This window comes from Eschrichtius robustus, chromosome 12, assembly GCF_028021215.1.
Source record: "Eschrichtius robustus isolate mEscRob2 chromosome 12, mEscRob2.pri, whole genome shotgun sequence".
Lineage (NCBI taxonomy): Eukaryota > Metazoa > Chordata > Mammalia > Artiodactyla > Eschrichtiidae > Eschrichtius > Eschrichtius robustus.
This window is the reverse complement of record NC_090835.1, coordinates 85,317,787-85,345,283: the sequence shown is the minus strand read 5'-3', so window position 1 is coordinate 85,345,283 and position 27,497 is coordinate 85,317,787. Positions and strand designations below refer to the sequence as shown.

The following is a 27,497-nucleotide window of genomic DNA, read 5'->3' as shown; positions in this document are numbered from 1 at the left end:
CACAGTAAATATTTTTATTTTGATGAAGAATATTTCTTTTTATTACTCATTTTTATTGAGATATAAATGACATATAGCAAAGTGTACAAATCTTAAGTGTACAGCTTGATAAATTTTTGCATTTGTATTCACCCATTTAACCACCATCCAGATCGAGATAGTATCACCCCAGAAGGTTCCTTTAAACATCTATCTAGTCAATATGCAAAAGCCCTTTCTTGCCCACCTCTGAAATAACCGCTATTCTGACTTCTATCACCACAGATAATTTGTCTAGAAGGTTTCTAATGATTGTGCTCCAAGTTTTGTGACCTACCTGGTTTTGTCTTGGAAACTAGAAGTCTCCCAAACCCCACCTTGGGGAGAGACTCCAACGCCCCTCACCAGATGTGATGCAGAAGTTGGTGAGCAAAGCTGGGCTTCTTACCATCTTGCCTCTGGCATACCAGCAAACCAGTCTTCACAGCAGAGTCCAAAAACCTGGTAGAAAAGGGTAGACAAGGCTTAGGCATCCTAAAACTCCAGTGAAGTGGCAATGGCACTGTCCCAGGAATCAAAAGGCATGGGTTCAGCTCCCCCTACCCCTGACATTTACTGCATGTCCTTGAACAAACTACATAACCTTCTTGTACCTCAGCCACCTCATCTGTAAAATGGGAACAGTAATATCTACCATGGTTATCAGACCTGTTCACCAATATTTGAGTCTCTCTTTCCTTCCAGATACCTAGGAAGATTGTACTTTGCCACCTCATTTAACTCCTACCAATTAACCCAGGAATGGCTATGTGACTTATTTTGACCAATTAAAACGTGTCTCTTCTACATGGAAGTGTTAAAAGCCAGTGTGTGCTGTGCTTTTTCACATTCTCTCTTTCTTCTACTATGGCAAATGGCGATGTTCTAGGTAGTGACTGCTCTGTCAACCTAGGTCCTGAGGTTAGGACAATGATGGCTCAGAGCAGAGCCTCAGTCAACCCACCATTGATAAGTGGCAGGAGTAATAAATAAATCTTTGCTGCATAAAGCCCCTGAGATTTTGAGGTTGTTTGTTACAGAAGCATAACCTAGCTTGCTTGGATGATATACCATACTATAAGTTTATTACTAAGATTATATGAAATAAAATGTATGGAACTTCTGGACACATAATAAGGATTGATTTCCTGCCTTTCAAAATCTCCTTCTTTTTTTCTGAGGAGTCATGAACCCAGGGGTACTCTAACCACCTAAAACCCTTGATAAGAGGAGGCAAGAGAACAGACAACCACCACTCAAGCACAAAAGAAGGATGAAAGGAAAAGGATACAAAGCAACAAAGGGTATAGAAATATGACACAGAGCAAGGAAGAGAAACAAAGTGTTAAGGAAGGAGAGAAAAAAGCATAAGAGCAGGGAAAAGAGAGAGGTACAGAGGATGCCTGAGACACAGACAGAGGTGATTCTGAGGAAAACAATGGCTGAGGCAAATGGAAACTGTATCTGTTTTGAGATGTTCATCTCAATCCCAGGCAAACAACATCATCTGTTAAAGTAGCTGAACAAGGGAATTCCCTGGAGGTCCAGTGGTTAGGACTCCACGCTCCCACTGCCAAGGGCCCGGGTTTAATCCCTCGTCAGGGAACTAAGATCCCACAAGCCATGCGGCGTGGCCAAAACAAGCTAGGGCTCTATTAGTTCCTGGTCATCCACTCATCAGTCTTTCCACTCAACCATTACTGATCACCTACTGTGTACCTGGCACTGTGCTCGTGCTGAGTTTACCGAGATGCACAAGCCCCAGTGCTGGCCTTTCCCTTCAAGGATCCCCCAGTCTGGTGTGAAGCAGTCACCTGAACAGTTAGGATACAATTTGGCCTGTGCAATGATGGAGGTGCCCACAAGGGATATAGGAGAGGGGGAACCAGGTTCTGCTCAGGGGAGTCAGAAAGCGCTTTCTGGGAGACATGAGTCTAAGGGTCCTGAAGGGTATTAGGAGTTAGCGAAGGCAGGGTTGGTGAGGGCATGCTGGGCAGAGGGGCAGCAGGAGCCAGCTGGTGCAGGTGAGAAGTGACAGGCAGTTTGGTGTTGCTGGAGCCTTGATGAGAGGCAGTGGGCATCAGGAGAGGCTGGAGAGAGACTCAAGGGCCTATCACAGGGGTTTGATGTCTTTACCTGGGGGTGGGAGTGGGACTGGGGCAGATTTGGGTGGTTAAGCAGAGAAGTGACATGGTCAGATTTTAGCTAAATAGCTCTGCCTGCTGTGTGGACTGTGGGTGGGGGCAGAATCTGTCTTTTTTTTTTTTTTTTTGGGTTGTGCCGCGTGGCTTGCAGGATCTTAGTTCCCCGAACTGGGCCCTTGGCAATGAAAACATGGAGTCCTAACCACTGGACCGCCAGGGAATTCCCAGAATCTCTTTTCACGAGATCTCTTGGGATTGGGCTGAATGCCCAGCCCAGGGCCTGCAGGTGTACAAGATGGCCTTGGATAATCATCCCAGCCAAGTCTTAGTAAGTGCTGCCACGAGCCGGGCAGTGTTCTATGTGCTCCAAGTAGAGTAACTACTTCACCCTCCCGAGAACCCTGTGATGAGGATGGTATTCTTTTTTTTTTAATTTTTTTAATATAAATTTATTTATTTATTTATATTTATTTTTTGGCTGTGTTGGGTCTTCGTTTCTGTGCGAGGGCTTTCTCTAGTTGCGGCGAGCAGGGGCCACTCTTCATCGCGGTGCGCGGGCCTCTCACTGTCGCGGCCTCTCGTTGCGGAGCACAGGCTCCACACGCGCAGGCTCAGTGGTTGTGGCTCACGGGCTTAGTCGCTCCGTGGCATGTGGGATCTTCCCAGACCAGGGCTCGAACCCGTGTCCCCTGCATTGGCAGGCAGATTCCCAACCACTGCGCCACCAGGGAAGCCCAGAGGATGGTATTCTTATCACCCCCCACTATGACCATGAGGTGACTGGGCACAGAGAGGTTAAGCTATGTGTCCCAGCTGCACATTCCAGTGCAGGCTGCCTGGCTCCAGGATCAGCCTGTAATCACCCTCCTTCTTGCCTCCTCCAGGTCCACTGCCCTCTGGAAGGCTCTCACAGAGGCAGAATATTGTATTGTCATCCTGCTTCAAGTTTATGAAATCTTTCACATGAATGACCTCATTCCAGCATGCAACAGTAGCTTCTCTGAGTAGGTATTATTACTAATACCTAAGGAAACCAACCAAAGTGATGTTAAAGGTTAGGATTTAGGTGGCAGAGACCCAGACTTGTGTCTTCTGACCCCGAGTCTAGTGTCGGGTCTCACGTTCATTTGTCAGTTGATGCCACGGCCAGACTCATGGTCAGCCTCCCGGTCAACATGCCATGTGGTTCAAAGGCCAGGGCATTTTCCACTCCTACCCAACTGCCTCCTGTCGAGGAAAATGCTTTTCTGAACTGAGTAAGAGAGTCATAGAGAAGTGCGTTGCTGGCATCAATTTCCCCTGATTGGGCAATGGCTTCCGCCATCTGCACCAGGTGACGTCAGCCGTCTGGATTTCCGCCAGTGTTCTCCCACCCAGGAAACTGACTTCCGGCCAGGCTCCCAGCAGTCTCTGGCCTCCTTGAAAGGCAGACCTTTCAGTTTGCAAGGTGAGAGACTTTAAATTAGATCTCAGGGAGGGTTTTGCTATAGGGAAGGAGGTAAAAATGGGGAAGAGGAGTTCAGAGGACACTGGCTAGGAATGAGCAGGAGCCCCTCTGCGTGGGGTCTGGGGTCTTTCTTGGGGCAAGATGGGGAGGATCCAGGGCTACAACTGGGAGGTTTAAAATTTTGTGACTAATAGACTTAAGTAAATTGAGGGGCAGTGGGGGAGAAAGGTAAGCAAATCTGAGGAAATCTGGAAAAAGTTACACATAAAAACACAAACACAGGTCAAACATAAGCCAAGAAGAGAATGTGGTTCTCAATCCTCATGCACTTTTCTGTGGACACTAAGTCTCAATAAATCAGTAACACAGGAATAAGTAGCTCTTTACTGCTTTACTTTTTGAATTATAAAGATATACCAGTTTAAAAATCTAAACAATAGATAAATAAATTAAAGTAGAAAGTTTGTGTCCCTCCCCCATCCTGAAGCCCACTCTCCAGGCCTGGTTCATAAATGATGTTGTTTACTTTAGCTATTCCATTAGCCAAAATTCATCTCATTTAACCTTCACAATGACCCTATGATGTAAGAGCTATTATGCTTTTATTTTTTTAAATTGTGGTAAAATATACATAACAGGATTTACCATTTTAGGGAGCCCTGGTGGCCGCCAGAGGTGAGTGGGCCACCATGGAGCTCCGGCCCACCTGACCCACCAGCAGGAGTGTTGCAGCTTTATAAGCAGGTGCTGTGCTACCTTGAGTTAGGGTGCATCACAGGGACAAACACTGGTCCTGTACTTGTTTGATAAAAGCCCCATTTGAAGAACATAAGAATAAAAGGATTTGGTAAAGGTCACCCAGCTGCTGAAGGAGGTAGAGGAAGAATTCTGCCACAATCAGTGTCCACGGCTGTTGATCTTCCCTGACTCTAGTGGGGACACCTCTTAGGAGAGATATGAGTGTTACAAGGATCCTGCATGGTGCTTAGATGACTGGCATCCTTTTGAGAAGGCGATGTATCCTAATTTCTTTGCTGAGAGAGAGCAGTTGGAAGAAACTGCAGAGGGAAAGCTGGGAGTGAGAGGTTAAGTGGCTACAGGGGGACACCTGCTTGGTGGTCCTTAGACTGAAGCTTTGCTCCCTGCCTGAAAGGAGGGTGACTTGCCCCCACTGTGGTGGCATATTGTGACCAGACCCTGGGAGCAGCCCATGTAGAGAAAGAGAGAGGAAGATCCCTTACCATTCGCACTTGCAAGGAAATAAGTTACAGAACATACATACACCTGGTCTCATGAAAATAACTAGATAAGGGGAAATTTTACCATTTTAACCATTTTAAGTATCCAGTTCAGTGGTATCAGGTACATTCACACTGTTGTACAGCCACCACCACCATCCATCTCCAGAGCTTTTACATCTTCCCCAACTGAAACTCTGTATGCAGTAAGCAGTATCTTCCCATTCATCCCTCCCACCACCCCCTGGCAACCACCATTCTGCTTCGTTTCTATGAATTTAACTACTCTAGGTACCTCATATAAGTAGAATCATTTAGTATTTATCATTTTGTGACTGGCTTTTATTTCACTTAGCATAATGTCTCTGAGGTTCATTCATGTTGTAGCAGGTGTCAGAATTTTCTTCCTTTTTAAGGCTGAATAATATTCCATTGTATGTATATACCACGCTTTGTTTATCCATTCATCCATCGATGGACACTTGGGTTGCTTTTACCTTTTGGCTATTGTGAATAATGTTGCTATGAATGTGTATGTATACATATCTGTTCAAGTTATGCCTTTATTTTTAATAATAGCTGTATTGAGATATAATTCATATATCATACAATTCGCCATTTTAAAGTAAACAACTGAATGGTTTTTAGCATGTTCATGGAGTTGTGTAACCAACACTACAATAGATTTTAGAACATTTTCATCACCGTCAAAAGAAATCCTAAAGCCACTAATAATCACTCCCAATTTCCCCTCAATTCCTCACCTCTTCAGTCCTAGACAACCACTAATCAACTTTTTATCTCTATAGATTGGTCTAATCTGGACACTTCATGTAAGTGAAATCATACAATATATGGCCTTTGGTATCTGGCTTCTTTCACTTAGCATAATGTTTTCGAGGTTCATCCACATTGTAGCAAGTATCAGCAGTCTATTTTTCTTTATTGCCTAATGTTATTCCATTGTGTGGATATATGTAGAACAATTTATTTATTCATTCATCAGTTGATGGACATTCACGTTGTTTCTGTTTTGGCTATTATGAATAATGCTGGTAGGAATATTTATGAACAAGGATGTGTGTGGATACATGTTTTCATTTCTCTTGGATATGTATCTAGGACTGGAATTTCTCATCATATGGAAACTCTGTTTAAACTTTTGAGGAACTGCCAAGGCTGTTTTTTAAAGTGACTACACCATTGACATTCCCACCAGCAGTGTATGAGGGTTCCAATTTCTCTGATCTGTTTTTTGATTCTAACCATTTTAGTGGGTATGAAGTGGTATTTCATTGTGGTTTATATATGCATTTCTCTGATGGCTAATGATGTTGAGAATCTTTTTATGTGCTTATTGGCCATTTGTATATCTTTGGATAAATGTTTATACAGATCCTTTGCCTATTTTTAAATTGGTTTGTCTTTTTATTATTGAGTTGTAAGAATTCTTTGTATATTCTACTAGATACAAGCCCCTTAACAGGTTAATGACTTACCAGTATTTCATCCCATTCTGAGGGTCATCTTTTCACTTTTTTTTAAAGGTTATATTCCATTTATAGTTATTATAAAATATTGGCTATGTGCCCTGTGCTGTACAATATATCTTTGTAGCTTATTTTATACATAATAGTGTGTACCTCCTAATCCCCTACCCCTATATTGCCTCTCCCCACTTCCTCTCCCAATGGGTAACCACTAGTTTGTTCTCTATATCTGTGAGTCTGCTTCTTTTTTTGTTATAGTCACTAGTTTGTTGTATTTTTTAGATTTCACATGTGATATCGTACAGTATTTGTCTTTCTCTGTCTGACTTATTTCACTTAGCATAATGCCCTCCAAGTCCATCCATGTTGCTGTAAATGGCAAAATTTCACTCTTTTTATGGCTGAGTAATATTCCGTTGCATATATATACCATATCTTCTTTATCCATTCATCTGTTGATGGACACTTAGGTTGCTTCCATATCTTGGCATCTTTTCACTTTCTTTCTTTTTTTTAATATTTATTTGTTTATTTATTTATTTATTTGGCTGTGTTGCAGCATGCGGGATCTTCGCTGCCGTGTGTGGGATCTTCATTGTGGCATGCGGGATCTTTAGTTGCGGCATGCGGGATCTTTAGTTGCGGCATGCATGATCTAGTTCCCTGACCAGGGATTGAACCTGGGCCCCCTGCAATGGGACCATGGAGTCTCAACCACTGGACCACCAGGGAGGTCCCTCTTTTCACTTTCTTGATGGTGTCCTTCGAAGCACAAAAGTTTTAAATTTTGATGAAGTCCAATTTATCTATTTTTTCTTTTGTTACTTGTGCATTTGGTTTCATAGCCAAGAAACCATTACCTAATCCACAGTCACAAAGATTTGAGCCTGTTTTCTTCCAGGAACTTAACAGATTTGGTTTCACATTTAGGTCTTTCATCCATTCTGAGTTAATTTTCTTATATGGTGTGAGATAGGGATCCAACTTCATTCTTTTGCATGTGGATATCCAGTTGTCCCAGCATTAGTATGCCTTTTGTGTTTTGTTTTGTTTTGTTTGGCCGAGCTGCATGGCTTGTGGGATCTTAATTCCCTGACCAGGGATTGAATCTGGGTCCTCGGCAGTGAGAGCACAGAGTCCTAACCACTGGACAGCCAGGGAATTCCCAGTATGCCTTTTTACAGATGAATAAATTGCAAGCTCCATGAGAAAAAGAACAGTGCCTGGTTTTGGCCACCATTGTCTCCTCAGGATTCACTTAACCCCATACCTGATACATACAAGATGCTCAATAAATAATAGGCTGAGTGAATAAATATATGAGTGATTGAATCTCAGAGAGGTTAAATAACTTGTATAGGTCGGTCAGCTGGAAAGTGGCCACACACTGTTCAAACCCAAGGCTTTTCATTCATTTCAAATGAAGCGATTTCGTTTGTCTAAGTTTCTGAAACTTTCTCAGGTTACCAAAAGCTCTTTATCACAAGAAACCAGATTTTCTCAAAGTTTCCTTTGCTGCCTCTCCCTGTAGCATTCCAATAATTCCACTGTTTGTGAGCAGCCAAACTTCTCAAATCTAGCAAGCCTCATGTCCCTTCTGCCTCTGCCTCCCTTCCCCCAGCCACAGAGCCAAAGACTCCACTTCCTTCTACAGTCGTTTTTCTAGATATCTAACTACAGCCTCCTGCTGCACAGTGTTAACATAAATCCTCATGAGTGATTGGTTAATTGTATATTATGGGACCTGCTTTGACGTGGGAGGCATGTTGGGTGCGCGGGAAGCTTTGAGTGCTCTGGACTGTGTGAAGCACAGCCTTAGGGAAGCCCAGTGTCCTTGTTCTGGTCCTGACATGGCGCCCCCTTTGTGGAATGTGGTTTCTGATTCTGGGTGTACCTTGCCGTCTTAGAGGAGAATGAAGCCAGGCGGCATAAGCACCAGTTATGGAACATTTAGATGGACTCACATCTTTTGGGATGGGGACAAGGGAGAGCCCTAAAGAGAGAGAAAGAGCTGTGCCCTTCAAAGTTTCCGAAGTTTAGCTCTAAACTGGGATGAGAGTTGGGTTGAATTACCAGCGCCCACCCTGACAGTGTTGAGTTTGAGCTCCCCCTGTTGGACCCTTTGAAAAATAATTATTTGAACTAGTACAGGAAAAATTAAGACAAAGATGGGGGGGCAAAAGAAAGAACATTTATTGAGACTTGCTATATACTAAGCATTTTATTTAGGCATTTCATTTCACCCTCAAAGCAATCCTACAGGTAGGTTTTATCAATGCTAATTTGCAGAGTTGGAAGCTGAAACTTGCCCTAAGTCACACAAGGATTCGAACCCAGACGTCTCCTGACTCCCTAAAGTCATTCTCTTTCCAGGGCTCTGAGCCAAGGGAGCCAGTGGGTAGAGATGGCACACGAGGGCCCCTCTTTCCCTTCACTTCACTTTGTCAAGACATCTTAGGGGCCCAGAGACGCTCTGGGAATCCTCCTGAATTGGTGGTATGCTGGAGCCAGCTCAGACTGGCTAGTGAGAGTAATTGTTAAATATTTAGGAATTTTCCAAGCTGGTTGTGAAACTGTTGATAGTTGGAAATCAGTCATGGTAGGAGGGAGCGTTTACACTGTGGAAACTGGTAACCCCTACAAATCAGGGATTTCCCCCCCACCCCAAGCCCGCCATACGGATTTACCAGCACACCGATGTAACCGAACTCTCCTTTCCCTAACAGAGCATTAACTTTGAGGCCCAGACTGAGGGCTGAGGACAACAGGGTCTGCCCTCAGTGGTCACAAATTTCAGGGGCAGACTGAGGAAGGATTGACGATGGGTTGGAAAATGAGGAAGTGTGGGCACATGGGAGAGAGAAATATCTGTATTTATAGAATATTGGTAGACTATTGTAGAATATTGGTTATTCACATGTGGGCAAAGTACCACTTTTTTTTTTTAACTGAAGCTGTAACTTTACTTTTATTTATTTATTTTTTATTCATTATACTTTAAAAAAATGAAGTATAATTGACTTACAACATTATATTAATTTCAGGTGAACCAACGTAGGGATTCAATATTTTTATACATTACAAAATGATCACCACAAAGTACCACTGTTTATAGTCACATGGATTTGGGGGGAGGGGTTGTAGCTTGTCATTAAGAGTCATTTTCTTTCAGAGCAGTGGAAGAGGAGATCCATTTCATCCAGAAACTAGAAAAGGGCCCTGGATTGAGAGTGGGGGGGCTCTACACAACACAGAGGAGGGGAGATCTCTTCTGTGGAAGGAAAGATGACTTTGAGCCTTGAGATGAGGCCTTGGGTAGGAGGCAATTGATGAACTATATTCCTGACCATGAGACTACAGTGGGATCATTTTGCCTGCCCAGCAGTGACCTTCCTCTGGCAGGCCCCCCAGATTACCCAGGGTTACAGAGATCTGTGATGAGCAGAATATCACTAAGCACCAGGGAACTGTATCTCCAGTGCCCGCTCTGGGTGCTTTGGGCTACTATTTGAGGACTCTCTCCATGTGAGGGCTCGAGTCAGGGGACTTCCTCAGCTGGTTCAGATGCTGCAAAGAAACAGCCACCTCCCGTAATAAGATGAGGTACATCCTCTGAGGGGAGGCAGTGGAAGGGAGCATCTCCATGGGGAGAGGAAGGGACTTCCCAGCCCTGCCACATCCCAGAGGTCCCCCTGTCCCTGTCCCTTTATATGCTTATGAACAACCACAGCTGAAGTAATCAGCACTGCAGAGACCTGGAACAATTAAATAGGACTCCCCTAAAGGCTTAGAGTTAAGTAAGAGAAGGGAAAGCAAAGAATTGAGCAGAAGGTAACCCGATAATCTGGTTGACAAGACAGATGCAGCTGATTTATCTTCAGCCCACAGCCGATGGCAGGGATTGCTCCTTCCTGGCTCCTGACTTGCTGCCTCCCACTCAAAGAAATTCCCTGAGTCTTGAGAGAAACATGGAAGTTCCCACCCCTGCCTGCTCAAGTCTCCCTTTCGGAGTTCCAAGTCCCACTCTGAGGCCCCCCCTCACCTATGCCTGCCTGATGCCAGAATGTCTATCTCTTTTAGAGACCACGTTACTGCCAGGTGTGTGACCTAATCCTACAGGGCACAGAAAGCCACGGTCTCAAAGAAAAACTACAATCCTGCAGCCCATGGAACAAAAACCACATTCACAGAAAGATAGACAAGATGAAAAGGCAGAGGGCTATATACCAGATGAAGGAACAAGAAAAAACCCCAGAAAAACAACTAAATGAAGTGGAGATAGGCAACCTTCCAGAAAAAGAATTCAGAATAATGATAGTGAAGATGATCCAGGACCTCGGAATAAGAATGGAGGCAAAGATTGAGAAGATGCAAGAAATGATTAACAAAGACCTAGAAGAATTAAAGAACAAACAAACAGAGATGACCAATACAATAATTGAAATGAAAACTACACTAGACGGAATCAATAGCAGAATAACTGAGGCAGAAGAACGGATAAGTGACCTGGAAGACAGAATGGTGGAATTCACTGCTGCGGGACAGACTAAAGAAAAAAGAATGAAAAGAAATGAAGACAGCCTAAGAGACCTCTGGGACAACATTAAATGCAACAACATTCGCATTATAGGGGTCCCAGAAGGAGAAGAGAGAAAGGACCAGAGAAAATATTTGCAGAGATTATAGTCGAAAACCTCCCTAACATGGGAAAGGAAATAGCCACCCAAGTCCAGGAAGCACAGAGAGTCCCATACAGGATAAACCCAAGGAGAAACACGCCGAGACACATAGTAATCAAAATGGCAAAAATTAAAGACAAAGAAAAATTATTGAAAGCAGCAAGGGAAAAACGACAAATAACATACAAGGGAACTCCCATAAGGTTAACAGCTGATTTCTCAGTAGAAACTCTACAAGCCAGAAGGGAGTGGCATGATATACTTAAAGTGATGAAAGGGAAGAACCTACAACCAAGATTACTCTACCCGGCAAGGATCTCATTTAGATTTGATGGAGAAATCAAAAGCTTTACAGACAAGCAAAACCTAAGAGAATTCAGCACCACCAAACCAGCTCTACAGCAAATGCTAAAGGAACTTCTCTAAGTGGGAAACACAAGAGAAGAAAAGGACCTACAAAAACAAACCCAAAACAATTAAGAAAATGGTCATAGGAACATACATACCGATAATTACCTTAAAGGTGAATGGATTAAATGCTCCAACCAAAAGACACAGGCTTGCTGAATGGATACAAAAACAAGACCCATATATATGCTGTCTACAGGAGACCCACTTTAGACCTAGGGACACATACAGACTGAAAGTGAGAGGATGGAAAAAGATATTCCATGCAAATGGAAATCAAAAGAAAGCTGGAGTAGCTATACTCTTATCAGATAAAATAGACTTTAAAATAAAGAATGTTACAAGAGACAAGGAAGGACACTGCATAATGATCAAGGGATCAATCCAAGACGAAGATATAACAATTATAAATATAGGGCTTCCCTGGTGGCGCAGTGGTTGAGAATCTGCCTGCCAATGCAGGGGACACGGGTTCGAGCCCTGGTCTGGGAAGATCCCACATGCCACGGAGCAACTGGGCCCGTGAGCCACAATTACTGAGCCTGCGCATCTGGAGTCTGTGCTCCGCAACAAGAGAGGCCGCGATGGTGAGAGGCCCGCGCACCGCGATGAAGAGTGGTCCCCACTTGCCACAACTAGAGAAAGCCCTCGCACAGAAACGAAGACCCAACACAGCCATAAATAAATAAATAAATAAATAAAAGAACGTGAATTAAAAAAATAAATAAATAAATAAATAAATATATATGCACCCAACATAGGAGCACCTCAATACACAAGGCAACTGCTAACAGCTATAAAAGAGGAAATCGACAGTAAAACAATAATAGTGGGGGACTTTAACACCTCACTTACACCAATGGACAGATCATCCAAAATGAAAATAAATAAGGAAACAGAAGCTTTAAATGACACAATAGACCAGATAGATTTAATTGATATTTATAGGACATTTCATCCAAAAAGAGCAGATTACACTTTCTTCTCAAGTGCGTATGGAACATTCTCCAGGATAGATCACATCTTGGGTCACAAATCAAGCCTCAGTAAATTTAAGAAAATTGAAATCATATCAAGCATCTTTTCTGACCACAACACTATGAGATTAGAAATGAATTACAGGGAAAAAAACGTAAAAAACACAAACACATGGAGGCTAAACAATACGTTACTAAATAACCAAGAGATCACTGAAGAAATCAAAGAGGAAATCAAAAAACACCTAGAGACAAATGACAATGAAAACACGACGACCCAAAACCTATGGGATGCAGCAAAAGCAGTTCTAAGAGGGAAGTTTATAGCTATACAAGCCTACCTAAAGAAACAAGAAAAATCTCAAGTAAACAGTCTAACCTTACACCTAAAGAAACTAGAGAAAGAAGAACAAACAAAACCCAAAGTTAGCAGAAGGAAAGAAATCATAAAGATCAGAGCAGAAATAAATGAAATAGAAACAAAGAAAACAATAGCAAAGATCAATAAAACTCAAAGCTGGTTCTTTGAGAAGATAAACAAAATTGATAAGCCATTAGCCAGACTCATCAAGAAGAAGAGGGAGAGGACTCAAATCAATAAAATCAGAAATGAAAAAGGAGAAGTTACAACAGACACCGCAGAAATACAAAGCATCCTAAGAGACTACTACAAACAACTCTATGCCAATAAAATGGACAACCTGGAAGAAATGGGCAAATTCTTAGAAAGGTATAAACTTCCAAGACTGAACCAGGAAGAAACAGAAAATATGAACAGACCAATCACAAGTAATGAAATTGAAACTGTGATTAAAAATCTTCCAACAAACAAAAGTCCAGGACCAGATGGCTTCACAGGTGAATTCTATCAAACATTTAGAGAAGAGCTAACACCTATCCTTCTCAAACTCTTCCAAAAAATTGCAGAGCAAGGAACACTCCCAAACTCATTCTATGAGGCCACCATCACCCTGATACCAAAACCAGACAAAGACACTACAATGAAAGAAAATTACAGACCAATATCACTGACGAATATAGATGCAAAAATCCTCAACAAAATACTAGCAAACAGAATCCAACAATACATTAAAAGGATCATACACCACGATCAAGTGGGATTTATCCCAGGGATGCAAGGATTCTTCAATATACGCAAATCAATCAATGTGATACACCATATTAACAAACTGAAGAATAAAAACTGTATGATCATCTCAATAGATGCAGAAAAAGCTTTTGACAAAATTCAACACCCATTTATGATAAAAACTCTCCAGAAAGTGGGCATAGAGGGAACCTACCTCAACATAATAAAGGCCATATATGACAAACCCACAGCAAACATCATTCTCAATGGTGAAAAACTGAAAGCATTTCCTCTAAGATCAGGAATGAGACAAGGATGTCCACTCTCACCACTATTGTTCAACATAGTTTTGGAAGTCCTAGCCACGGCAATCAGAGAAGAAAAAGAAATAAAAGGAATACAAATTGGAAAAGCAGAAGTAAAACTGTCACTGTTTGCAGATGACATGATACTATATATAGAGAATCCTAAAACTGCCATCAGAAAACTACTAGAGCTAATTAATGAATATGGTAAAGTTGCAGGATACAAAATTAATGCACAGAAATCTCTTGCATTCCTATACACTAATGATGAAAAATCTGAAAGAGAAATTATGGAAACACTCCCATTTACCATTGCAACAAAAAGAATAAAATACCTAGGAATAAACCTACCTAGGGAGACAAAAGACCTGTATGCAGAAAACTATAAGACACTGATGAAAGAAATTAAAGATGATACCAACAGATGGAGAGATATACCATGTTCTTGGATTGGAAGAATCAACATTGTGAAAATGACTATACCACCAAAAGCAATCTACAGATTCAATGCAATCCCTATCAAATTACCAATGGCATTTTTTACAGAACTAGAACAAATCATCTTAAAATTTGTATGGAGACACAAAAGACCCCGAATAGCCAAAGCAGTCTTGAGGAAAAAAAACGGAGCTGGAGGAATCAGACTCCCTGACTTCAGACTATACTACAAAGCTACAGTAATCAAGACAATATGGTACTGGCACAAAAACAGAAACATAGATCAATGGAACAAGATAGAAAGCCCAGAGATAAACCCACGCACCTATGGTCAACTAATCTATGACAAAGGAGGCAAAGATATACAATGGAGAAAAGACAGTCTCTTCAATAACTGGTGCTGGGAAAACTGGACAGCTACATGTAAAAGAATGAAATTAGAATACTCCCTAACACCATACACAGAAATAAACTCAAAATGGATTAGAGACCTAAATGTAAGACTGGACACTATAAAACTCTTAGAGGAAAACATAGGAAGAAGACTCTTTGACATAAATCACAGCAAGATCTTTTTTGATCCACCTCCTAGAGTAATGAAAATAAAAACACAAATAAACAAATGGGACCTAATGAAACTTCAAAGCTTTTGCACAGCAAAGGAAACCATAAACAAGACGAAAAGACAACCCTCAGAATGGGAGAAAATATTTGCAAACGAATCAACGGACAAAGGATTAATCTCCAAAATATATAAACAGCTCATGCAGCTCAATAGTAAAGAAACAAACACCCCAATCCAAAAATGGGCAGAAGACCTACATAGACATTTCTCCAAAGAAGACATACAGACGGTAATGAAGCACATGAAAAGATGCTCAACATCACTAATTATTAGAGAAATGCAAATCAAAACTACAATGAGGTATCACCTCACACCAGTTAGAATGGGCATCATCAGAAAATCTACAAACAACAAATGCTAGAGAGAGTGTGGAGAAAAGGGAACCCTCTTGCACTGTTGGTGGGAATGTAAATTGATACAGCCACTATGGAGAACAATATGGAGGTTCCTTAAAAAACTAAAACTAGAATTACCATATGACCCAGCAATCCCACTACTGGGCATATACCCAGAGAAAACCGTAATTCAAAAAGACACATGCACCCGAATGTTCATTGCAGCACTATTTACAATAGGCAGGTCATGGAAGCAACCTAGATGCCCGTCGACAGACGAATGGATAAAGAAGTTGTGGTACCTGTATACAATGGAATATTACTCAGCCATAAAAAGGAACGAAATTGAGTCATTTGTTGAGACGTGGATGGATCTAGAGACTGTCATACAGAGTGAAGTAAGTCAGAAAGAGAAAAACAAATATCGTATATTAACGCATGTATGTGGAACCTAGAAAAATGGTACAGATGAACCAGGTTGCAGGGCAGAAGTTGAGACACAGATGTAGAGAACAAACGTATGGACACCAAGGGGGGAAAACTGCAGTGGGGTGGGGATGGTGGTGTGCTGAATTGGGCGATTGGGATTGACATGTATACAGTGATGTGTATAAAATTGATGACTGATTAATATAAAAAAAAAAATCCAAAAAAAAAAAAAAAAAAGAAAGCCACGGTCTCCAGGTAATCCCCACATAGCCAGGGGTGGAGTGAGGGTGTAGTCATTCATTCCAGGTGTTGTTGACTCTCTTGAGGTTCAACCCAGGACTAGAGATTGTGATCAAAGGGACACCCAGATTGGATGGGTGTGCACAGGGCAAGAGCTGTGAGACCGATGTGACAGTTAGGATTAATTAGTCCTTTCTGCAGGACAGGCTTCCACCTGCTGGTACAGCTCCCAGGCAAGGCGGGTCTGGGCAGACCTCACTGGCAAGGTGGACACCGGAAAGGGTGTGCGTTGGGAGGGAGACTACTAGTTTCTGTTAAGGAGAGGTTGGCACCCATGGAAACTGATAGTCAGCTAACTACTGGCTGGTGCACCACCTTCCCTAACCTCTGAGAGAGCCTGCTCCCACTGCTTGTTCACATCCATTCATTCAACAAATATTTACTAAGTTTCTCTTAGGTGCCCAGTGCTACTGGATAGAGCAGGAACAGGACAGCCATCTCGCCCCCATGGAGGTCACAGGACAGAGGGATGAAAGACAGTGAACAAGTAATTAAAGGGAGACAGGTGTTATGAAGGAAAAGTCCAGGAAAAGTACCATGAGGTACCTAATTAAGTCTGGGGTGACAAGGGATGCCTACTGAAGAGGATATCATTTAAGATATACCTGAGGAATTAGTAGGACTGAAAATGGAAGCTCCAGAGGGCAGGGACCATGCCTGACTTGTGTACTAGTGCCCGTGTCTGGCATGGACTAGGCATGGATACCTTTGGTTGAGAGGATGAAGGAATCTAACTGAATAAAGGGAGTGTGTGTGTGTGTGTGTGTATGTGTAGTTAACCCTGCTTTAGCTCAGCTTAGTAAACAGCTTTTATAAAACTGCTGATGCTCTGTCTGATTAATGATAGGTCAGAGAGGGATACTAATGAGATGCACCATTAGAGGCAACTTAATAATAGAACAAGTCCTGACATAGATTCCTTGCCACTTGAGTTTGAACCCTGAATCTACCACTTACTAGCTATGACAACATGAGCTGGTTGCCTGCCACTCTGGTGCCTTGTTTTATGTAAATTCTATCTTCCAACATTGTAAGGATAAAAGACGATGTATATGAATTGGAATGTTATAGTATATTATAACATTAATACTATATAACTGTTACTATAGTATAACTATTATAGATATTATACTATAGATCATATATAGTATATATATTATAGTATAGTATATATTTTATATATAGTATGGTATAATGACAACTATTAATATAATTAATAACTATAATACTTGGTAGTCACTGTTATTATTTATATACACCAAGCTCATATCCAAAAGGACTTTGATAGTTATGAGACATAAACATGATAAATCTGGATATCGTTAAACAAGAGTAAAATAATAAATCAAGTAGGAAGGGAAGGGAGGATGGGTATGCAGTGCTAGATAATATCTGTGTAGAAAGAGGATGAGCCCTTGGAAGATAAATCAGAAGCCTTTCCTACTGGGGAGGGGCTGCTACGCTAGGCATGCTGGCTGCTTCACCAACCTCCCTCCCCACAAGACAATCTTGTTTCAGGGAGTTCATAATTTTTCAACCTCCAAGGCACATTTGTAGCAAGTTTTGGGTGAGGGATACTGAAATGAAAGGGAGATTGATGTGTATTCATCCATTGGCCATGCTTACAGAAAGGAGAGCAGACCCTTTTGGACTTTACAGAGATCTTTGTGTATCTCCAAATTAGATGATCCATAAGTATTTATCCAGATTTTCTGGGACTTTCTTAATCACATTTACGTGGAGAGGCTGCTGCTTCCTGCTGTATTCTCTTACCACAAGTTAACCACTGTTCTTACTTTCACTTTGTATCTTAACTCTGTGAGAAATTTTTGAGCTTCCTGAAAACATTTCCTGAAATGGTCTCTCAAGTCTCTTTTCAAAGAGCCACATTTATTGTGGATTAAGAAAGCTGAACTGCCATCAAGATCAAAACACCCATCTTTAATTTACCGCAAATTACAATTCCTAAAAACCATTACTTTTTCACAACTCTTCACATTTTCATTACGTCCATCACCAGTGTTAATGACTGGATTTTTCTTGCGGGGAGGTGGAGGCAATTTATGCAAAGAAACAAAGTTTTTTGTTTTGTTTTTGTTTTTCTATTTTGTTTGTTTGGTTTTTGGCCGCACCTCGCAGCATGTGGGATCTTAGTTCCCCAACCAGGGATTGAACCCAGGTCCCTGGCAGTGAGAGCACCAAGTCCTAACCACTGGACTGCCAGGGTATTCCCAGAAACCGAGTTTTTAGAACAGTTTTTTTTCTGGTAGGTTTCTGCCTACTCGACCGCTTGCTGAGAAACACAAAGCTGCTTTGGGAAGCTGGGTGGTCAGCTCTCATCTCCCACCCCCAGCTGGGCAGCACCATTCTTGCCCGTGCCTCAGCAAAACTGTATGTTCCCACACATCAGGGGTCTTCACCGACAACTGAAGCAGCCGGAATGTCAAATTTGCAGATGCCTCGTGTTTACTGGGCTGAATATCCATATCGAGGAAACACAAACAAGTAATAAAGCCAAGTGCTCCATTATTGCTTCATTGATTCACTGAAATAATTCTAGATATGATTAGTTGTATTATAGCTATAGAGTTAAGCCCTATTGTTAATTATGTTTTGGTGGTTTTGGGGGGACAAATTAATAGGAACACAATTCAAATGTTGCTCCTTCACTGAGGAGAGACAGAACCCATGTAACATACTGTGCATCTTTGCCTCTTGTGTAAATTCCTCTCCCTTTTCTGTCATTATCATTATGTCATTATTGAATCTTCAGGGCATGACCCTTGTTAGGAGATGATGGAAAAAAATGCAATGGCTCTATAATCACCAATTACATTGTGACTTCTTGCCCAACTTTCAGTCTCATTTACTTATGATAAAACTGTAAGAAGTCCAACAGCCTTTGTTCAGCTGGATTTCCTGGAAAAGGATCCAAAATAGTGGATGGCCAGATGACTCGCTGTGAAGGGAGCAATGGCTTTCCATTGCTCACGTCAAAGACAAAGCCCTGACTGGAAGAGCTTGGCATTTTTTGGACAGTTTTTGCAAAGATGACAAATTTCTTTAGATAGGCCTCTGTTTAAACATTGCATGGAAGAAGCTTTGTTGATGGTGTCATGGAGGTCTTTCGCCCTCCAGTGACCTCAGACCCCCCAAGTTGAACTGAGACTGCCCCTCCAGCATCTTTGCTACACGTATGAAACTGCAGCTGTTCCGTATAACTGCCAGTTGTTGAAATAGGAAATAGGCAAGAGATGTATGTGTTCCTGAGAAGAGGGAGTGAGGTTGCCCTTGAGAGCAGGAGGTTGAGAGCATTACCTATTAGGTTTTTGAGCATATGAAAAGGGATGATGCATGAAAAGGACCTAGCCCAGAGTTGCCATATGATCCAGCAATCCCACTGCTGGCCATATATCCAGACAAAACTATAATTTGAAAAGATACATGCACCCTCGTGTTCATAGTGGCACTATTTACAATAGCCAAGACATGGAAACAACCTACCTGTCCATCGACAGAGGAATGGATAAAGACGATGTGGTATATGTACACAACGGAATATTACTCAGCCATAAGAAAGAATGAAATAATGCCATTTGCCGCAACATGGATGAACCTAGAGATTATCATACTAAGCAAAGTCAGTCAGAAAGAGAAAGACAAATACCATATGATATCACTTATATTTGGAATCTAAAATATGACACAAATGAACATATCTACGAGACAGAAACAGACTCACAGATATAGAGAACCGACTTGTGGTTGCCAGGGGTTGGGGGAAGGGAGAGGGAAGGACTGGGAGTTTGGGATTAGCAGAAGCAAACTATTATATATAGGATGGATAAACAACAAGGTCCTACTGTATAGCACAAGGAACTATATTCAATATCCTGTGATAAACCATAATGGAAAAGAATATGAAAAAGAATATATATATATATTCAGTTGTATATATATCACTGAATCACGTTGCTGTACAGAAGAAATTAACACAACATTATAAATCAACTATACTTCAGTAAAATTTTTTAAAAAAGAGAAAAGGACCTAGTCCAGCACATGGCAGGTAGTAAGAACTCAATAAATATTAAATTATTATTATCTACTTAGCAGTTGTAGCACTGTTGGCTTCATGTGTCAGCAACACTTCCTGACTTGTTCATTTCTCGCCCTTCTTGGTGTCCTTTTGTTTACCTTAAAAGTTCTTCTCTCCCCTGAAATAATGAGCGTCCTCTCCACATCACATCTAGGGTTAAAGAGCTCGGAGCTGAAGGACCTCAAGTGTAGGTGTAGTAATAGATAGGGATAGTGGCTAATTCCCAGGTCTCTTGACTTAAGAACATACAGGCCCTGGGGACAGGGTTTACCTTTTTCGAAATGGAATCCCACATTGCATAGTTTCCAGTTACTCCCGTCCGTGGTGTGGCTGGTGGTGGTATTTGATGGAGCATCACAACCACCTCCCTTCCCAAATCGCAGGCCCAGTCGGGATCAGGGACATCAACTCACTGCACACAAGCAGAACTCGTTCGTTTGGCACATCCTGAATGATGTCAAAAGCTGTGCTCCAGATGGGCAAGAGCCTGAATGAGAAGCACCTCAACAAAATCGCCTGCCTGGAGCCTCATTCTGAGTAGTTGAATGTTCTACCCTCTGCGGTGGGTTGGCCTGGGAGCAGGGAAGTCTGCGGGGCTGGGAGAGAATGGGAGAGGTGGCCTTGTCCGTTAGACTCTTCTGACACATAAAGAGCCAACTGGAGGAGTTGTCCCAACCCCGTGGTTCTGGGCTCTGAAGTGGTTTTTACTTATAATAGCAGCAATGCCCAGGCTCAGGCCAGTGGGAAAATAGCCTGGAATCTAGGAGCCTCAGATTTGTTTTTCAGATTCCCTCAAGTGTCTCATATCCTTTTTATGAGTTTACTTTTTCTGAATCAGGATTAAAATAAAGTCCATACATTATATTTGTCGATATTTTTTTCTTATGTTTCTTTTAACGTGTAGCTTCTCTTTCCCATTCCACTTTTCTTTTCCCCTTGAAATGTATTTGTCGAGGAAACTGTGTGTGCGCATGTGTGTAGGGCGTGGTTTCCTGTAGAGTCTCTCACAGTCTGGCTTTGTTTGATTATATGCTTGAGGTGCTATGCAACACGCTCCTCTGTCCAATGAATTCCCTGTAAATTGGTAATTTCATTGGTAATTTCCTGGTTCAGTGTTTATATTTGCAGGACTCCTTCTCAGAGAGTGCTGTGAACTTCCAACAGAATGTGCACAATGTCTGCTTGTCTCTCTTTTGGTGATGTTATCAGTCCTTAGTCATTATTGACTAATCCATGATTTCATTAGGGGTTGCAAAATGGTGATATTGAAATTCCATCATTCTGCTCATTTACTACTGGATTACTTCTGTAAGAGAAATTCCCTCATCAACCACATGGTCAGGTATGGCTCCTACAGGAAAGGCAGGATAAATGTTGATTTCTCTTTATTAGCAGTTTTCAAATTATTGAGTTTGCTACCTAGAACCCTCCAAAAGTGACCAATTAAAAAAAATCATTATAAAGTCACGGGTTTAAACATATTTGATGTACTTTAGTTCACTGTAGCCCATTGTAGTTATTATTCTTATGAATGCTTAAATTGTCCCATCTTTGGCAACATCACCTCCTTTTGATGTAGTCTTAAGAGCTTTTGATAGTCTCTGAATTTCTGATATGACGAGATATCCAAGCACATCTTGTACATTTCCTTTTCCAGGCTGAGAACCAAACATTTCTTCAAGGTTTCTATTGATCGGAATGCCAGTTAGAGACTATAGTCAGGGTGCTAGAGATGTTCATTGTTACTGGGTTAGTCCTTGTTTCTACAGCCTTCTAATGGAAAGGAATATATACACATATATTTAAAGATCTCATCCTTTGTTTATACTCATACCTTTAATTCCAAATAGAGACTCTCAGTGTTTTATGTAACTTCATATATCTTACATCTGTTCTTTCTCCCAACCAAATATCTCAGTCCCCAAACACACCAACATTTGTTTTATGTCTCAGTATTGTCACCCTTAATTGATTATGTATATCTCACTATGGATATACAGTCAAGTTACTGTGGTTTAAAGTTGTTTGAAATAGTTCTCTCTGTGATTATACCACTAAATCACTGTGCAGATAGATTCTTTTGTTTTATCTTGCTTTTAATTTTTAGGAAATGCTTTTCCAAGTTAATTTTGTTTGTACTTCTGTAAAATATTTACATAGTTCTAAATTCATATCTACAAAACAAGGTGTATCAGAGAAACCTAGTTTCTATCCCTATCTCCTCCACCCGATTTCCTCCTTTTCCCATGGGTAGCTATTTAAAAAATTTTTTGGCTTACCCTTCCATTGTTAAAAAATATATATGTATTTATTTGTTCTTGGATACATAGTAGCATACTATGTGGTTCCTCCCACTTTTCATTTTTAAACGTATTTTTTAAGTTGAGATATTTACATACAGTTTCACTTTGCTTTTTCTACTTCAAAAGGTATGCTGGCGGGGCTTCCCTAGTGGCGCAGTGGTTGAGAATCTGCCTGCCAATGCCGGGCACGTGGGTTCGAGCCCTGGTCTGGGAAGATCCCACATGCCGCAGAGCGGCTGGGCCCGTGAGCCACAACTACTGAGCCTGCGCGTCTGGAGCCTGTGCTCCGCAATGGGAGAGGCTGCGGCAGTGAGAGGCCCGCGCGCCGCGATGAAGAGTGGCCCCCGCTTGCCAGAACTGGAGAAAGCCCTCACACAGAAACGAAGACCCAACACAGCCAAAAATAAATAAATAAATAAATTTATTAAAAAAAAAAAAATGTATGCTGGTCATCACTCCATGGCAGTATATAGCGATATTTTTTCATTCTTTTTTTTTTTTTTATGCTCCATAGTACTTCATATTTAATTTAACCAGCCTCTTATTGTTGGACATTTGGGTTGTTTCTAGTCTTTTGCCATTACAAACAGGGCTGCAATAAATAACCTTATGCAAACACTTTTCCATATTTTTGTCAGTGATTTTTTGGGATAGCTTCCAAGAAGTGACATTGCTGGATCAAAAAGGAAATGTATATGTAACTTTGCTAGCTATTGCCAACCAAATTCCCTTTCATAGTGGTTCTCATTTTGCATTCCCACTAACAGTGTACTTGAATGCCTGTTTCCCCACAGCTTTGCCAACAAAGTGTGTTGACAAGCTTTTGGATTTTTGCCAATCTGAGAGGTAAAAAATTACTACCTTAGTACAGTTTTGATTTATATTTTTCTTTTTTTTATTATTATTTATTTTTGGCTGCGTTGGGTCTTTGTTGCTGCGTGCGGGCTTTTCTCTAGCTGTGGCGAGCAGGGCCTACTCTTCATTGCGGTGCACGGGCTTCTCACTGCGGTGGCTTCTCTTGTTGCGGAGCACGGGCTCTAGGCGCATGGGCTTCAGTAGTTGTGGCTCGCGGGCTCTAGAGTGCAGGCTCAGTAGTTGTGGCACACGGGCTTAGTTGCTCCGCGGCATGTGGGATCTTCCTGGACCAGGGCTCGAACCCGCGTCCCCTGCATTGGCAGGCGGATTCTCAACCACTGCGCCACCAGGGAAGCCCTGATTTATATTTTTCTTACTAGATGCAAGGTTGAACATCTTTTTATACATTATGGAGTCCTTTACATTTCTTTCTGGAACTGTTTGTTCATGTCTCTTGCAGTTTTTAAGTTGAGTTTGCGGGAGTGGAAAAAAATTTCCCTTCTAGGCTCTTTGGCTGGTCTAATAGTTAAATTGACATAAGACAGAGTAACAAGGGGAAAAAATTTTTGGACATATAAGAGCCCCATAAAAATAAGAAACTCAAAGGCAGTCATGCAATTGAGGTTTATATGCCATCGGGAGCTAAGGAATGAGATAGGGGCCTGGGGCTTGAAGGGGAGGTGTGTAATTCACAGGAGGATGAGAAGAGCAGATGTTTGGTGATTAGATGTTTGCCTGCCAAGCAGGTAAGTCTTTCAGATGAAACAGCTATCTCTGGTTATAGCTCTCTCTCTGGGCCTGGCCCCCTACCTAAATTATTTAGGCAGTTAAGGGAGAGGTAAAAACCTGTTCCTGAGCCTGCTGGATCTTGATTGCCTTCAGCTCAATGGTCCATATGCCAAAGTGGCACATTTTGGGGTGGCCTATTTTGCTCCCCTTCAAGTTGTTGGTTCTTTTCCCTCTACTTTTAGAAGCTCTTTATATATTAAGGATGTTAGCCATCCGTATGTGATATGTTTGCATTTTACTTTGCTTATGATAATGTTTTTTCTTGTAAAAGTTTTTGCTTTTAAATTTTTATGTGGTCAAATGTATCAATCTTTTCCCTCAATGGCAGCTGGATTTTTAGTCATAGTTATGAAAGTATTCTCCACTCCCAAGTAATAGAAAATTCACTCATTCCACCCCACACCCCATACTTATATGGTTTCACTTAAAAAAAATTCTATATGGAATTTATCCTTTTGTATGACAAATGAACGCAATTTTTTTTTTTTCATATAGCGTTTCAAATCTGATATTATTAGCTCCTTCCCCCAGCCTCCCTTCAGCTTGTCTTTTCCTGGACATTTTATTCTTTTCGAGGTTTTCCAAAACTGGACATGGATCAAAATAAACGTCTTTTCAACTCCCTGCATTTGTTTTCATTTTGCTGTCTGTTTTTCTTTCCTGGACTCTGTGATTTCTGCACAGTGTTTTTCCAGCAATTCCAGGAAGTTATGACCTTTCGGGCTTCAGGAAGAGTGGACTAAAGACCTGTCCAGAGAGTGAGTCAAGCTGGAGCAGGTTGTGCAGACACCCAGGAGGGCCTCCTCTGCTTGGGGCTGGGGTAGAAAATGGCTTCACGGAGTGGGGGCTGGGTGGAGGGGTGCTCGCAGGCGTGAAGCACGTGGTAGCTCAGTTTCTGTTGATGATCCATGTTTCTTGTTTCCACCATCTTTGGTCTTTTCTTTTTCTTTTCCATCTCCCCCGCTTCCTTACCTACTTTCAGACAGCTCCTTGCTTTCCCCCTACTTTTCTTTGCAACAGCTTCGTATCCCAACCATTCAGCATACGAGAGGGTGCAAACTGATGGACTGCTGCCTGAGTATCTGCAGAAACGTGTAATTTGCTAACGGAATGTTTGTAAAAACTATTGAATGCACTCCAAACATTTTAAAATGGGAGATTACACATAAAAATCCAGATTTCTAGATTTTAAAAATTCAGACTATCTGGTATCAAGGGGCCCACAGTCATTGCTGGTAACAATGGAGCTGGATGGTAGCTGCCCCTCTCAGGTCACTAGAGTCTACTCCGTCGGTGTCTCCTGGCTTCCCTAACCCTGAGGGAAAATGTCAATTGGCATTTATCATTTAGCTTGAGCAGCTGTTTTTCCTCTAGCAGAAAAATTTTAGTCTCTACCCACATGTTTACTCCAAAGTTGGAACACAAAGAAACAGCAAGAGCCGTGTTTTTCTCACCCGCAGCGTGCTATGACGTCATTCACATTTCCTGCTCTGACCCTGTAGGGGCTGAGTTTACAACCTTTGCTAGAGACAAAGGCTCAGGTCTCCCTCCCGCTTTCTCTCCCTCTCACCCCTTCTTTCTCCCTCCTCCCACCTTTTATTCATATGAAGATTAGTATTTAATGCACTGCTGTAAGGTTAAATAACTTCAGGACCACTACTGAAACTGCAGTCTTCAGAAACGGTCTGTGGAAAGTCACATTTTTGCAATAGTATTTCGTGTGTGTATGTAGAAGATGAGAGAAGTTACTTTATCAAGAATCTATCTGGCACAACATTGTAAATCAAGTATACTTCAATTAAAAAAAAAAAAAAGAATCTATCACTTGTCTTGCTGCTTGTGTCATCAGCTAACAACCTATTCATATGGATGAAATCTGAGAAACTCATGGAGCCTGGCCAAACACAGCTTTCTTTTAGGGTCATTATCATCAGCTGGGGGATGGCATTCAGAGGGTAGTATTAGAAACCTGAAAAACAGTGACATAAACAAATTAAGGGTTCAATTTTTCTGCATTTAAAATAACTCTCAAGGTGAGAACAGGGCTCCTAATGGGAACCTGGCTCCCTCTAGCCTCCTGAGCCATCATCTATAGGGCTGACTCTGTCCTGCACCTAGTACCTCATTTCTTAATTTATTTTCCTCCTTGACACTTACCACATTCTGACGTACTACGTATCTATTTGTTTATGATCTGTAAGCTCCTTGAGCTAGGGATCATTGTCTGTTTTCTTCACCTTGAATCCCGAGCATGGAAAATAGCATGTATTTGTTGAGTAAATGAATCAGTGCTCTCAGGGTGACTGCTAGAACTCAGACTACCACGTTTATGTTTCTGGCAGGAAGAAATGGGATAGTGAAGGGCAAAAGGGGACCCAAGCCCAGAGAGTTGGCTCCAGAAAAGAACTCTGTTGCAAGTCCATTTAGTGACTTAGGCTGACACCCCCTTAGCCAGAACTGTGTCATGCTGTCACTCCTACCTGGACGGGATGTTGAGAAAAAAAATTTGTTTAAAGCAGAGGAATATGGATAAGTGAAATAAAACTGGGGCTCTGTTAGAAGGAGGAATGGGAGAATGCATATCAGGTCTCTGCAAGCTGCCCTCTCTGAATGCCTGGAGCTCCAGAGATCATCCACGGGGCTCTTCACCGTGACCCTAGGCCCCGGACTTTCTACTTTATTTACTCTTATGAGTAACATCAGCTTCCTTGAACTTCACCACACTGTGATTCCTTAATTCTATACTTACTGATTATTTGTTGGGTTTCTAAGACGTAATTACACATAATTCCAGGAACTGTGAGTAGTAAGAACCCCCTCCCCCAAATCTGTCAACTATTCTATTTTTTAGGCACCATTATTCTTACTGAAACATTCAGTGGCTTAAGCTCTACCCTACAGGTCCCTGACTGCATACGTGTGCACAAGTGTGCATGTGTGCATGTGTGTGTACATGAACCTGTATCCACACATCACAAAAAAGAAGAGGGTGGCAGCCTCTCCACACCCCTTCCTCCTCCCTTCCAAGGCTGCTGATGTCTGGAACTGAAAATGCTTTCATGTGTAGAATGCAGGCTTATGCACCCCAACAGGTAACTGGAGGAGCAGGGAGAGTTGGCACCTAGGGCCCTGCCTATGAGCTCACAAAGGTGATGAGGAGGGCTGAATTCCAGTTTGTGCTCAGCTCCCCTGGCCTCTCACCACGGCATAGTGTCAGGGCTGTTTGCCCAGAGGAAGGGGCCGTTTTTTTCTAGTTTATGAAAAATGTGCTCTTCGTTGCCAAGCGTGTATGCTTATCATCTGCTTGTGCCCAGAGGAAGTGCCTTTTCCTATTTAATTCACTCAGAGGAGGAGTCTTTAAAATGCACCCAAAGGCTCCCTGTGGGCTGGCTTCAGCATCCTCTCCTGTATGGAGGTCAGTAGATTTCGCCCCTGCTTATTCTGAAAGCCAGAGATCTGTGACCACTGCCGTCCCCCCCCTTCCTTCTTTCCTCCATCCAGTCAATGTCGGACTACTGAATGAAAGTA

General features: G+C 41.9%; 1 long non-coding RNA gene and 1 pseudogene across 1 annotated transcript in view; one reads left to right on the top strand and one right to left on the bottom strand.

Annotated features, from left to right (window-relative positions):
* Positions 1–394: 394 nt before the first annotated feature.
* The window catches only part of LOC137772925 (uncharacterized), a 104,097-nt gene continuing 76,994 nt past the window's right edge, over positions 395–27,497 (bottom strand). Inside the window, exon 4 of the long non-coding RNA XR_011075603.1 lies at positions 395–480. This is a non-coding gene — a long non-coding RNA (uncharacterized lncRNA). The remainder of the gene's footprint in view (positions 481–27,497) is intronic.
* LOC137773271 (NADH dehydrogenase [ubiquinone] 1 beta subcomplex subunit 9 pseudogene) lies at positions 1,769–4,825 on the top strand (annotated as a pseudogene).